We start from the raw sequence: 15,435 nt of genomic DNA, 5'->3' as shown, positions 1-15,435 counted from the left end.
GGACATGGTGCCCAGTCCATCAAACTTACCAGATTTAGAGTTTGGTGGAGAATATACTCTATTAAATGTATTGGATAGCCTGTTCACCATATTACACCCCAGGTTATTAAATACACTTTTAATAGGTGGACAGCACAGTTGCCACATTTCTGATGGACTAACCTATCTGCCAAACTCGTGAGGCCCGAAGGACACTGCAAAGGTTTCAAGATGCCGGAAAGGCCTCTTATAAATGATGTGTAGCATGCTATTTGACAGCATAATATACAATGTACAACATAGCTTACTACAAGATAGCATGGTGTGATAGTGCAGAGTATAGCATAAAACAAACTAACACAACACAACATATCACAGCACAATAGCATTGCACAACACATCATGATGGGACATAGCATGACATAACTTTGTACGGCATAGCATAACATACATATCATGACAGAACATAGCAGAATGTCAAAGTGTACTGCTTAGGATAACACAATATGGTATGACGTAACATAGCAATGCATGATAGTGTACAGCATAGCATAACGCAGTATAGTATCGGACAACAAATATGACATGAGATAACATGATATGACACACGCTGTAACATAACACAAAATAGCACACTACACGGTGACATCAATGAATACAAAACAAAATAACAATGATGTAACATAACACAAACTTTCACAGCACAACCAACAAGGATTAGCATAGCATAACAGAGGAAAGCATGGCATAACACAAGCATAATGTGTCATAACGTCATAAAACAAATTAGCATATGAATTTGGAGTTAACTGCATTTGGGAAAGGTTCAAAGGGATTGTTCAATATACAGCCATGTGTTAATTTCTCGTACGGAAGTTTTCATATACATTTTCCACTGTGCTTTGCAGAGACCTCTAACTTGTCCCCGTAGCCATTGATAAACATCGACATCACAGAGTGTCAGAACGAGCCCACAAGAACTTCTAACTGTGCAAACAGTTTTTGAACTGCAACGTTTAGTTGACCATACATTGTCAGCTAAAATAATTCAGCATCATCCTGTGCATGAGACGAACCTTAAGCCTGCCTTTATGTTTTAAAATTATTATGATGTTATGTTCATTTTATTTAGAAATGGCTCGTGTGCGGAAGCTTCAAGGCGCTGCAGCTGAACAGGCCGTAACACAAAACCTTTTCTTTTTCTTTTTAGGTTTGAGAAGTTTCCTGCTTTTCAGCAATGCAGGGTCAGAGCGGTGGCAAAGGGATGAGTATTGCAGAGCTTGGAACCGATATTACACATTTTACCCACGTGACATTCACGGCTGGCGGCACAATGCAGCAACGATAACACAACCTCATTGAGCCCTAAGACAACGCTCCAAAAATCATACTAACATATTACAAAAAGGATTGGGGGTCACACAGAACATTTTGCCCTGTCAAAGGTTTTTAATAGATTCTAACAATGTCAGGATGGAGCTGAAAATTATCCTAGGGGATACACTTGAGATGAAAGTATGCAGCCCTGTTTGACAGGAGAACAAACTCTGAGTGCGCACTATAGAAGAGTAAAACAAAAGAGTAAAAGATCAAATAAAATTGTATTTTACCCATCACTATCAAAAATTGTTTTTCTGGTCGTGGCAGTACCTCTTCCAAGGAGCTAAGGAAATTCCGAGACTGGAAACTGCTCTGGAGTTGTGCGCTACCCATCACCAGCCGCTAGGGGGCACTCGCTGAGTGGCAAAGTCCATTTCCCTACCTCCGTGCCTGTAACCCTGCAGGGACAGGGGCTGTGGTTTCCATGGCTCTTGCAGCTTCAATTAGCCTGAGGCGAAGGAGATCCTAGGTCCTGAACCAGGTCCCTCGGGTGAAATGTTAATGACTGGTTCAAAGAGCTGCTTCTTAGAATAATCGCTTCCACATGGACATCTAATAATAACATGCTAAGACTTGATTCTGAAATAACAATTAAACGTGTTTTTTTTAGAAGGTGAGCGCATTCCTTATACAAGAAATGTCATATTTTTAGATAAACTATTATTATTAGTTTACAATGTTTAGGCCTCGACCTGTCCATCTTTATTTACATGATTTAAGACAAATCTCGCTGTAATAATTTTTCTTCGAGGTAACGTTATAATGGTGAGCCCTACAAAAGAAAGAACTTCATCAAGAAACAAAGCTCAAACTTGGCCTTCACGCTGTCTTTTATTTAGGGGATATTAAATATAATGACAGCCTGAGCTTAATATCATTCAAGGTGGCTCAGAGGTCAGCACCTGTTGTTGACCTGTGAGTAAACTCCATCTCGCAAAAAGAATCCAGGTAAGACCGACATAGTCTTTCAAAGTCATCAATTGGCATGCGTACATTTGGTTAATGGTAAACATTAGTTAAACACGCAGCTTAAAAGGACATAAGTGGGGTATGAAGCGCTTTATAACGCGCCATCCTATTTTGTAAATGTTTATATCACTGCAAGAATTACTAGCATGGCATAACAGCATTCACAGTGCCGCGTGCCCTCTCTGTAATTTTTGGTTTCAATCACCTGGGCTTGAATACACGATCATGTTTACAAACCTCTTTAATGGAATAGTTTAAGCCATGCCTTAATATGCATGCACACTGAAGTGTGGGCTCCCGGCTGCCAGGGCAAGCAATAGCCAGGCTATCCCTAACAGGCTGGAGGTGTGGACTGACCTGAACATGAGACATCATCTGATGGCTTTTCCATTTGTAAACTGCAGTTTCTTCCTTTCTTCCGTCCCTTCTTCCTTTTTTGTTTCATTCGTTCCGCCAGTCATTACTCCGTCTCTCTTTAGCTCTCTTCCTTCTAGCCCTATTTCTTTTCTTCCATCCTGCGTTCCTTACTTCACTACCTCCTGCCGTTCCTTCCTCCCTTCTTCCTTCCATCCTTCCATTCCTTGCTCCCCCCTCCTTTTTTCTCCCCACCCCTCTCTCTTCCTCCCGAGACCTTCACTTGAACTTCACTTTTAAAACAACCAACTGAAATAGGGATATTGTAGCTAGTACTTGTTTCATAGCTTCGACTGCACCCGAAATTCTTTACAATGTCGTCACATAAGTAAGTAAATAATGGGACACATCACCTAGAGTGATGAAGTGAATTAACATGCGTTGAGCCATAGTACGTAATGTATTTTTCGGGAGAGGAGTGTGTAAAGTACCAACGTCTCAGAAAAATACATAAAGTAGTTTCTAGAACGCAGGTGAGTAGTTCTGATGAGTTTGAAAGGATACCAAAGGAAATTCTGATTCACACATATATTTATTAGTTTCATTTAAATCACTATTGACAGATATCATGTACATTTTAATCCCAGTTTTATTGTATGTAGTTTATCGAGTTGGTCAGCTGTTTGATGAGTGACTCAGCCAACACGTGTTTTCGCCCCAAAGTACCTTTTTCAGGATGAACATAGTAACAACTTAGATAAACAAGAGGCACAATAAGGTTGAAACAATACTTTGGAAGAATCGAATCAAACTGATAGGCTTACTTGTGAAGTCTCACTGGTGAAACACCTGCATTTGAGTGTCACACCGGCGAAAGGCAGTAAGACCTTGTGGAAGTGCACACAAAGTATAACATTCACAGGAGAAGACCCTCAGGGTAAAGATACAGTTGTAATTTGTAACATTTGCCAAAGGTCTAAGTACTGTTCTGAATAATTACCCATCACAACTTGTTCTTGAGGTACCTAGTGGTGGAGTTAGGAATAGTCAGTGCTTAATTTGAGCAGGTGTTTCAGGTGGAGCCCACTGGTATTCGTTTTTAGGGACAGCATTTATTTGTCCTCAACAGACTTTGACTCTGAACGAGACAGAAAAAAAACCCAAAAGGGGATGGAAGGAGGAACACAAAGACAGAAAAACAGTGACAAAGTTAAAAACCAGGGAAGAAAAAGAATATACATGAGTGAGATAGAGTGGCTGGGAGTGTGTGATGGTGGAATAAAAAGGCATGGGGTGGCATCAAGGCTACAGAAGCATGGTCTTTGGCAACCCTCACATTCAGCAGTGCCAGTCAAGGGCTGCTGAAAAATCTTTGGTCATCGGCACTTATTATTTTGAAATTTAAGTCCTGGGAATAGTAAGTCTATGTTAAACCTATATGTACTTAGCTTTTCTATATTTTGGTCCTCAATATTTTGACCATCATACTAATGTAGGATAATATTTCCTACTTGATATTCTGTAATTCCACCCTCGAACCACAGGTTGGGCCCATTTTCCAACAAGATTATGTATTTTTTAGTAAATGAGTGTGTGAAATACCAAGTCAAGTAAAATTATGTATAGTAAGTTCTAGATCAAAGATGAGTAATACTGATGAGTTTGCAAAGATTCCATATGAAATTCTGATTCAGAAATACATTTATAATTTTAATTTACATTGTTATCGAAAGGCATTTTGTATACTTTTATCTCACATTCCTTGTATGTAGTTTATAAGATGCATGTACCCCTACTTATCTGCCAAGCAGTAAAAACTAGGGTGCAGAGAGACCCTCACATCTCTGGGTCCCAGTGTCACTGGACCTGTTGCACGATTGATAGCTACGTCCCTGCATGTGCTCTTTATTTCCATATGTGTAAGGTTGTTCTATAACTGAGGATGTTTGTAGCTGTTTCATTATTTTTAACATTGCTTATGGAAGCCTTTTAGATTTTTTTTGCTCTTACGCCACGTCACGCAGGGTGATGCAATATTTACATCAGATTAACCAAGCAACAAAGGTCACCTTGCATGGCCCTGCATTGCTTGGTGAATCTGCAGTAGCACAAGGCAGCAGGTAGTTACGCTGTTCTGGGAAGGCATTTCATGGGTGGAGCGTGGGTGTCCCATGCATCCACCCATGGATTGTGGCGCATTCCCTGATTCACCAAAACTGGTAAAGCTGAGAAATGTGACAAAATGCAACGCCTTCTCAGGGTGGATGCAAGGAGGAGAAATATCTTATTTCACCTCGTTGTTTTCAGCCGCGGCCCGTTTTCGTTTTCGTAGCGCGCTCTGCATCGCATTTTGCGATGCAGGGCGCACAACGAAATTAGTTTTATTTATTTAATTGTTTACTTACCTCCAATTATCCATATTCCGGTTTTTAGTACCCCCCACCCTGCCCCTCCCCCGCCCCGCCTTTCCGCCCCACGGAACACCCTCCACGGGCCGCGGCTGGTTGTTTTCTCTTTCTAAGTATGCTGCTTTCTGTAGCACACTTAGAAAGAGGAGAAAACCTCTAAAGATTATTTTTGTACAGGAAGGTGCTGCTTTCTGTACATTTCTCAGTGAGCTTTCAATAGCGTATGTACTGCTTCGTCCTGATTAAATCCAAATGTAAAGGTCTCTAACTTGAAAATCCAGAACCTTTCTCTTGGTTTTCTCTGTTAACACCTGTTCTATTCACTGTTATCTTTTCAATTGCCACAAACTTAATTTAATTGATTTTCCATTTACATTCTATCTCTAAAATGTAGTGACATGGGGTTTCTTGTATTATACTTCCTAAATGCTCTAAGGTGTCTTTCCACCTTTCCTTCACTGCGCTAATGGTAGGTCCTCTATAGATTTTAGAACATACATATGTGGTAATGTAAAGGAGGAATTATTTACTTTACTGCAGCTTAAAAATTCTTCAGATATCTTATTTTCTTCTTACAATCCCAAATCAGTAGCGGACAGAAGCAGCTATAGCTGTAGACCACTCATGACATGAACATTGACATCCTGCACTTGGTGTGTCAGCAGCACTGCACCTAACAACATTGCAATGAGCAGCAGAGGCGGCCGCTCCATTAGGGCGGAAAAGTGCCACCCCCCTCGCCACCAGCAGAAAATCAAATTATAACAAAATAGGTTTTTAACCCGTCTTATTATTGTTTTATTTTAATCCCCTGTACCTACCCCCAGGACTCTAACGAGTTTGGAGGCGGGTCCAGGGGATGACACTGCTGGTGGGGAAGTCGTGGGCACTCCCTTCACTGCACATGAGATGTTGGCCGGCCAAACCCCTCATGCACAGTGAAGCTTTACTCCCGTGCATGCCTGCAAATGTTATGTTATGTTATGTTAAACTTTTATTTCTATAGCGCACGGCTACTCCGTGGAGTGTCCCGGCGCTTTATCGAGGCAGCTCAGTAAAACCGAAAACATAAAAACAGACTAAAGAAAAAAAGACAAAAAAAGACAAAGACACCCTACAGGTTAAAAAGCCACGTCTTGAGGCTCTTCCTAAACAGAAGGAGAGAAGAAGAGGACCGTAGGTCCAAAGGCAGAGAGTTCCACAACTGAGGGGCCCTCAAACTAAAAGAGCGACCCCCAGTGCGGGCCTTCCTCACCCGAGGAACCACCACGAGAAACAAAGATTCCGACCGCAGAGATCTAACTGGGCGATAGAAAGACAATCTCTGCTGTAGATACCTCGCTCCGGTGCCAAATAGCGCTTTATGCGCCAGGGTCAGTGCTTTAAACATAATCCGCTTCCGGATAGGTAACCAATGAAGCGATCGCACCAGACCGAAGCTCTCGCTCGCCTATGAAGGCCAAAGATGGCCCGGGCCGCGGAGTTCTGCACAACCTGCAGCCGCTGAACCAGATATTCCGGAAGACCTACATAAAGGACGTTCGCATAGTTCAATCTCGAGCCTATCAAGGCTTGCACAGTGATCTTTCTGTGCTCTTCTGAGAGTAAAGGCAGGAACTTCCGGAGCATCTTAAGCATACCAAAGCAGGTACCCACCAGGCCAGAAATATGTGAGCACAGTGACAAATTATTGTCAACCTTCACTCCCAGATTCTTAGCCACAAGCGATGCCTGGACAGGGCAATCCATACCTAATGGCCACCAGGCCTGCCAATCAGGGTCCAGAGAGCAGCCGAAGAACAGCACCTCCGATTTACTGGAGTTTGCCTTAAGGCCGTTTCGCTGGAACCAGCCAAAGACCAACTCCAAGCAACCCCGGATGTTCTCTCCATCAAAAGCCTGGCCTTTACCACACGTGAAAAGCAGTTGAGTGTCATCAGCGTAGGATACGATCCGGGCCCCAGAGGACTCCACCAGTGCCGCCAAAGGTGTCATAAAGATGTTAAAGAGAGTCGGGCTCAACACAGAACCCTGTGGAACACCGACTCCCAATGGCGACATCTCGGCGGAGCTCGGAGAGGCCCAGACCGTTTGTCGGCGGCCTTCGAGAAAAGATGTAAACCAATTGAACACCGTCCCCCTCAGACCGATGTCATAAAGTCTGGAGAGGAGCACCTCATGGGGGACGGTGTCAAACGCCGCCGACAAATCCAGCATGACGAGCATGACCCTTCCTCCAGAATCCAGTGTCTCCCTGATGATTTCCGACACTTCCAGCAGTGCCGTCTCGTGCTTAAATTAGGACGGAAACCGGACTGCGATGGATGGAACAAATCATTGGATTCGAGAAAGCTGGAGAGAACACCATGTACATGCTTCTCTGTGATCTTAGCCAAGGCCGGCAAAAGGGAAATCGGCCTATAATTGGCCAAGACCTCCGAGTCCAACCCAGGCTTTTTGAGGAGGGGGATCACCATAGCTCTTTTCCATGGCACTGGAACCCTCCCCTCCCTCAGGGAAAGGTTCACCAAAGGGTTGACTAGTGGGTTAACCACGGCCGCCATCTTGGCCAAACATTTGGCAGGACAAGAATCCAATGGTGAGCCCGATTTAAGGTTGGCCAGTAGAGCAAGAGAAGCATCGGCCGAGACAGGAGGAAACTCAGCAAAAACCGCACCCTGCGCGGGCGGGAAGGACAATCCGGCCATCGGACTGGAACACACCTCCACAGACCTCACTGGGAAAGAGTCCTGGATAGATTTTATATTATCTGTGAAAAATTTGGCCAGATCGCAGACCCAGCGCTCCAATGGAACACTGTGGGCCACGTAGGATCTAGGCGCCGTAAACTCCCTTACCACAGTAAAGATCTCTTTACAAGAGTTGTAGGCAGTCTCACTCCTCCTGGCCAGATATTCCTTTTTCTCCCGGAGAATATCCTGATGATAGGATTTAATCATTATCCTATAAGCCGATCTAGCTTCCGGGTCATAGCGAAGGCGCCATGCCCTCTCGGCGACCTTACACTGCGCACGAGTAGCACACAATGCCTTCGTGAACCATGGGGCTGAGACCCTCTTAGCCCTATCCCGAGGGGCCATTGCGGGGGCCAGATCGTTCAGCCTCTCCAACAGCCATCCCTGCAAGGACTCCACATCCTGCTCTAAATCCCCTGTAAGAGGGCAGGGATGGTCTATAGCAGCCTGAGCCAGCAGCTCGGGTGTGACTCTATGCAGAGCCCTTTGAACAGTGCCATGCTGTCTGGGGGCACTGCTGAATAATTTTTCGCCACCCAATACACCAAATCTGGCCAATCTATGGTCGGTCCAGAGCACCGGAAGAAGCTCCACATCAACAAGAGGAACCGAGGAGAAAACCTGATCTAAAGTATGACCCTTGTCGTGTGTGGAACCAACCAAAAAAGGGACAAGACCGAGAGGAGCCGTAATATCGAGCAGTTTTTTAGCATCCGGATCATTGTCATCGTCCATATGAAAATTAAAATCTCCTGCCAGAAGACAATGCTCCGTACTTAATGCCATACCAGATACGGCCCCCTGAAGATCATCAAAAAAAGAGCCCACTGGTCCAGGAGATCTATATACCAGTAGCCCTTTCAGAGCTTGATGAGGGGTTAATCTGATAGTGAAGGCAAGGGATTCCGCTCCTGCAATGGTGTTCAAAGAAGCGATAGAGCAGGTAGCTGACTTTTTCACTACTACCGCCACCCCTCCTCCCCTGCCTTTCACTCTGTCCTGACGAAAGTTTGTATAATCAGGAGGAAAAGCCGCCCTAATATCCGGATTGGACGTCTCCCCCAACCAAGTTTCTGTCAGCAGGAGACAGAGTGGATTCTCTCTAACAAGGAGATCAAAGATCTCCAAGGCGTGCTTCCCTACCGATCTTGTATTCAGCATTAAGCAGAGATGTTTAATGCAGACCTCATCTCTCCGTAAAGGAGCGGCCGGGGCAAAACCTGGCGACCAGCCACAGGCAAGGCACAACCGTTTACCTCTGTAACGGCCCGGGAACACGGAGCGGCAAGCACAAGAAAAGCTTTGCAACGCACGTAGTTCCCTAGCAGTATAACAAATCATATTACCCAAGCAAGGACTTACAGCCAGGCACTCTCGCCGCTCCGCCGCCTCCGGAACGCTGACGGACGCAGACGGGCAGGACTCTGGCAAGACTCAGGCAAAAGCGAGGGCAACCCCGCTGCGCGATCCCGCTGCGCTAGAAGGAACGGTTTAAATAGGTCCTCCAGATAAGGTCCTCCCAGTCCCAGAAAGACGCTACAAGATGGCGCTACCAGAGCGCCACTGCCCAACCCAAAATGGCGCCCAAAATCGGAGCGCTGCAGATTCAAACTACCAGGGAGCCCGTACCCGCTAAAAGAGCGGTGAATCTCCAATATTATGTGCAGGTAAGGGGGAAGTCCTATCACCCAGCAAGGAGAGAGAGCGCAGTAAATAAGAACACTAGAAAAGGCTAAAAAGCGCTAGCAATCCGCGCGAGCGTGCTTTAGAGAGCCACCCCTCCGGGCAAAAGCATCCAACGAGGACAAGCACACCCAAGAACCGCCTTAAATAGGTCCTCCAGATAAGGTCCTCCCAGTCCCAGAAGGACGCTACAAGATGGCGCTACCAGAGCGCCACTGCCCAACCCAAAATGGCGCCCAAAATCGGAGCGCTGCAGATTCAAACTACCAGGGAGCCCGGACCCGCTAAAAGAGCGGTGAATCTCCAATATTATGTGCAGGTAAGGGGGGAGTCCTATCACCCAGCAAGGAGAGAGAGCGCAGTAAATAAGAACACTAGAAAAGGCTAAAAAGCGCTAGCAATCCGCGCGAGCGTGCTTTAGAGAGCCACCCCTCCGGGCAAAAGCATCCAACGAGGACAAGCACACCCAAGAACCGCCTTAAATAGGTCCTCCAGATAAGGTCCTCCCAGTCCCAGAAGGACGCTACAAGATGGCGCTACCAGAGCGCCACTGCCCAACCCAAAATGGCGCCCAAAATCGGAGCGCTGCAGATTCAAACTACCAGGGAGCCCGGACCCGCTAAATGAGCGGTGAATCTCCAATATTATGTGCAGGTAAGGGGGGAGTCCTATCACCCAGCAAGGAGAGAGAGCGCAGTAAATAAGAACACTAGAAAAGGCTAAAAAGCGCTCCTCTTCTTCTAATCGTCCGGCTCCCCGATCACCGACCACGTGATCCCGAAGCTGGTTTCACTCAGGACTTCAAGGGGTGTGGATCTCTCGAATCAGATCTTACTAACTTCACCCGGTCTAACCTGGGTTAACGGGTTTACTCCTGTAATTGTTCCTTTATTCCAGAGCCTATGGTTTTGTAGCTAATTTAAGGGAGATTTGTGTTGTAAACTACACTACTTGAGTCCATTGTTTCTAAATTTTCTTTGGGTCGAATCCACCAAACCCTCCTTAAGGAAGACAAGTAAGGTATTACACCCTTTGATCTGAAAGATCCCCATGCACCACTGATCTACCATGCGCTGCCTCCTTGTCCAGACAGTCTCGGCATCTTTTGGCTCATTTTTACCTCACATGTAAAGGGAGATTCTGCTTGTGAACTAGCAGGGCGCCATTCAATAATAAGCATAACATTACCGCACCCCGACTTAGCATCACCGCATAACCTGGCATCACATACCTACGCTGGACGCCCCCTGTCCCCAAAGGAACAACTTGCTGGAGGGACGCTGACAGTATGGGGGGTTGTGGGCAGTGCGTTGTGGGTGGTGCCCATCAGGCGCGCAACACCCATTGGGCTCACCGGGCTTCAGCCCCCCCGTCGTGTGTGTCAGCCGGGCTGAGACAGCCTCGCGGGCTGGCGTCCGTCTAATTGCAGCCGCACCCGAGTACTTCACAGGTCTTTAAAAGACCATTTACTCGTTAATGAGGCTTTTGTTGTGGTTTCACCCCTTCTTACAGCCACTCTGCCTATGGCTCGAAGACTTAGCCCCCCCCCCCGAAATCTTTTTCAGCCCCCCCCGAAATTTGGCTCTAGTTGCCCGCCTGGTGCCCATGCATGTCCTAGGGCTGTCCTAGTGGTGGAAATAGGTATCGGACGTTTGGGTATCTACACTTTTTATTTTCTTTCATTTTTTTTGTTTTGTTTACAAATTAAAAGCATTTGTGGGTCTATGACGTAACAGTGTCACAGGGGAATGAAACTCTCTGCAAGCCCATTGGCAAAGCCTTATAAAACCTCATAGCCGCCCAGAAATCACGCGCTGATGACCTCATCTTCATGACTAGGCTGCACGTGATACTTGGCCCACGTGGCAGCAGTACAGTGAATCACAAGTCTGCTGCAAAGGTCAGCGTTGGATTCATTGTCTCCGAATTGTTTGCAGCGTGTTCCAGATTAGTTTTTTTCTGCACGCAGAATACAGCAATATTCGCTTCCGAGGTCGCTGTTTCTACCAAGTTGGTTCAGAAAAGGTCCGCGTTCCTTAATTATGCATGAAAAAAGGATCTAACGCTGCTTGCCAGCAGCGTATTTCATTTACAATTTGGCATGTCGCTCTGTTGCATAACTGCTGAAAAATGAAAAAAAAAGTGTAAGTTTGACTTGCTTTCTGCTTGTACGTCCAATTTGTATACTGATGGAAGCTTCTAATGTCTACCATCTGGCATGCAAAGTGCAACCTTTTGATGAAGTTAAGCGCCTGTGAATTTTAATGTACGAGATAAATATCAGCAGTTGGAGACATTTCAACTAAAGTTTCCCTCACCCAAATATTTGAGATTATTAATGCTGTAATAATCAGAGCAACGTGCAAAGGAAAAATGTGTACAGCAGAAGGACGTGTCATTGCAGAGCTCAGGTTCATTTGTCATAACTAACATTTTGTGTGCGTTATTACAGTTTTGAGTAATGAAAGCTTGCATCAGATAACATCAGCATGAAAAAGAAAGACTTGAAGCTAAGGCTTGCAATGGAGATCTGATCCTAATGTAGAGTTTGATGAATGCAAGACATTCACCAAAAATGGCGGCTGTCCTGGGCCACCCTACATGGGCCAGATTTTGAAAAAACATGCCCGCAACACAGCGCATCCCCCTAAGAGGCTGCGCTGTATGACAGGGAGGGAGCAGGTGAGCGCCATATCTACGGAGATAAGGCTCTCTCCTCCCCTTTCCCTAGCGCCGGCGCTAATTTCAGCTGCAATGCGCCACGCACACACTGTAGCGCTAAAGCGCTAGGGTGTGTGCATGAGTCTAGCATAGGTTTTGTACAGGAAGGGTACCTTTACTATACAAAATGCCACGCCGAGACAAGTTTAAAAGCTTTTCTCACTTTGTATGTGTGCTGCACAGTGCAGCACGCATGCAAAAACGGAAAAGAAAGGAGAAATACAAATATTTCTCCTGTTAGCCCCTTCTTTGAAGTGGCGTCAACTTTTTGCACAAAACTCTGTCTACAATTCTTTGTAGATAGGGTTTTGCCTCAAAAGGCGTGGGTGCTTGAATAGGAACGCCCATGTACCACCCATGTAATGCCCCCTTGGCGCTAAGTAATGCATAGCAGTGCCTTGCACTACTTTGAGGGTACTTTCCAGCACAAAACAAGTTTTGCGCTGGCAAATAAATTCCTCAAAAAAACATTTTGTGATGGTTAGCGTCACTTTTGTGACGCTAACCCAGCGCAAAATGTTTGAAAATCTATCTCTTAAAGTTGATAGGGCCTCTATGCAAGCTAAATATGCCAGACAGAAGCCAATCACTTTTCAGCAAATATCCCACACTGGCAAAATTTTAAATAAGATTCTAAAAGTAGTCCACAAGGAAAACACAACAATAAGCTAAAATAGCAGTGAATAATAAATAAATATGCTGAATGAAAGGGGCCAACATTTCAGGAGAAAAAAGAAGTGAACATGAAAAAAATAAATTAATCGGTAAAAAAGATATTAATTTCAATAAAATTCGTTATTTTTGTGCTTTCAACTCTCTTATTGTTGTTGTTGCAAAAAGTACATACCCCTTCCTATATGGGGGATCTGATTTAGGGTAATATGGCGTAAGAAGGAAAGAAAGAGGGCAAATGGGAACATAACTAAACCAGTTTCCTTTTGGGAAGGTCGTACTAACTCTGTGCACGGTTTGGCGAGTGGTGTACAGTTACTTAGATTGAACTCTCCTAGTCACTGAGAGCCAGTGAAATCAATGCAGAATTCAAGGGATATGGTGATGGTCAAAATATGACAGTAGTATTCTTACTACCTCATTCTGGACCCATAGTTGGTAAGCTACATTTGTTTGAAAGCGCAAGATCTACACTATTGGAGAACAATCAAGGCTGATCAATATAAACCCTTCTACTGCTGTAACCTGGTGGGGTAGGAAATGTTTAAGAGTATACTTCAAAATCTTTACTTGAAATAACCACAAACTTGTATGTAAAACAATCTTTGTTTCTAAAAGAGGTTTGCTGTCAATGGTCAAGGTAACATTCAAGATAGACTGTAGAGGAGCAAGAAAGCTCCAGTGAGAGACAAGATCCCATCAGCTCATGCCAGAAGTTATTATTCCAAACTTAAAATGACAGCCTAGAAAAGAGGATCTTATACTTACTCACACTGATCTTCAAAATATTTTTAGAAATCAATCATCTATTCAGTGTAAGGAATTTATTGATTTTAGACACAAATACTCCTGAATTTTAACACAGCCCAAGGAAGGATTCATTTGATCCACCTAGGCATATGTGAATAAATGTACAAAAAGAGGCATAGAATGTTGTAAAAAGTTGATGATTAACATTTAAGTAGACAGGTAAAAGGAGGAATACTGAGGAGTAAAAGGGTCCAGGTTGACCAGCTGGAACTTAGGTCACTGATTACATGTCATCATGCATGAATCACTGAAACTAGCTTGGGCCTGATGTTGTAAATTGCAACTTCGATGTGATTAAGCATTTACTAAAGACATGAATTCTCCTCCCTTACACATGTTCCTTTTGTTATGTTGACTGAAGTCTGGACTCCATTTTGTATTGTCGTGTCTCCACGTGCTCAGCACGAGAAGAGTCTTATCTTTGTGTCAGTTGCTCTTGTAATCTGCCTAGTAACAGTCTATAAATAGTTCCTTTGTCCGTCTGGCGCATGCCCAGACTTGACCACATCTGTTATCAGTTAGTCCTTGCTTGACCATGTTTTCGCGGGCTTAAGGAGTATGTCAGCTCCGCCCACATATCGATCTTGTATTGCAAATGTCCATAAAAGGTAACATTCTTCGTCTCATGTCGTATCCTCCCACTTATGAACCCCTCTGTTGTGTATAAAAGGGGACAGCGTATGCAAGCTCTTTGTGCTACTCTATGCAATACTGAAGGGTATTGTATGGATTGTAGGACCACCCTTAAGGGTTAATAAACCGTGTCTTTGTACTTTGCAGTTTCCGTGCCAACTTCCTTATAGATTTCTTTACAGGAGAGCGAACCCTTGTGTCCTGCGGGCCTAGCTGGGGCCTGTACTCATCAATTGGCGCCCGTCACGTGGGGCTCATCGGCGACTCGGATGCTCGAAGGATTGGTCGCGACGAAGATGAGGAATTTGGCCGGGGATGTGATCACTGCCAGAGGCACTTTAGTCCTGGCATCCCGAGGTTTTTCTTCCTTCCCTTCCGAGCTGACCATCTGGGTGGCGCCGGTCCTCGACTGAGACCTCTTCTGTCGGTTCTGCCGTGACAGCCGTTTGGGCGAATTCCGGAGCTTGGCAGTTGGAATCTGGACTCTTGATTGGTAAGAACCGTTGTACGGTACTTGCTCCGAGTTTTTGAAGCCTGGGTTGGCTATTTGAGTTTGATTTGTGATGACCGGTCATATCTTGTATTGATTATTGTGAGAATATATGCGTTGCAACACATATAGGCAGGTAATGTGGAGATATTTCTCCGAAACTGTGTAACTTTGAACAGCACAACGTTTAAGTGCCATTTTTTTGATAATACTGCATATTCTGCATTATTTTTGAGCATGCCTGCTTTTGGCGCACTCCGTAAGTGGTGCTGCTGCTTTGGAAACCGGTTAAACCTCGAGGAATCTGCTCCAGCTCCCCCAGAGGGGACTCCTAATAGGGATATGTATGTGAAGCATGGTCTTTCCTCCATAATGTACAGCACAGTATGGAGGAAATATACCAAGAAGGATCCTGAGTTACGGTGGCCGTTGTATGGGTCGTTTGATATACGTAAGATTGAGTATGTGGAACAGTGTATGTGTAAACGGCGTGCGCGTCAAGACATGTTTGAATGTGTGCGACTATGGGTGAAGGAAGTGCGTGAGCGAGAGAAACGCGAGAAAGCACTGTTTGATAAAG

The sequence above is a fragment of the Triturus cristatus genome, chromosome 9 (genome assembly GCF_964204655.1).
Source record: "Triturus cristatus chromosome 9, aTriCri1.1, whole genome shotgun sequence".
NCBI classification, from domain to species: Eukaryota; Metazoa; Chordata; class Amphibia; order Caudata; family Salamandridae; genus Triturus; species Triturus cristatus.
Note: the sequence above shows the minus strand (reverse complement) of the source record.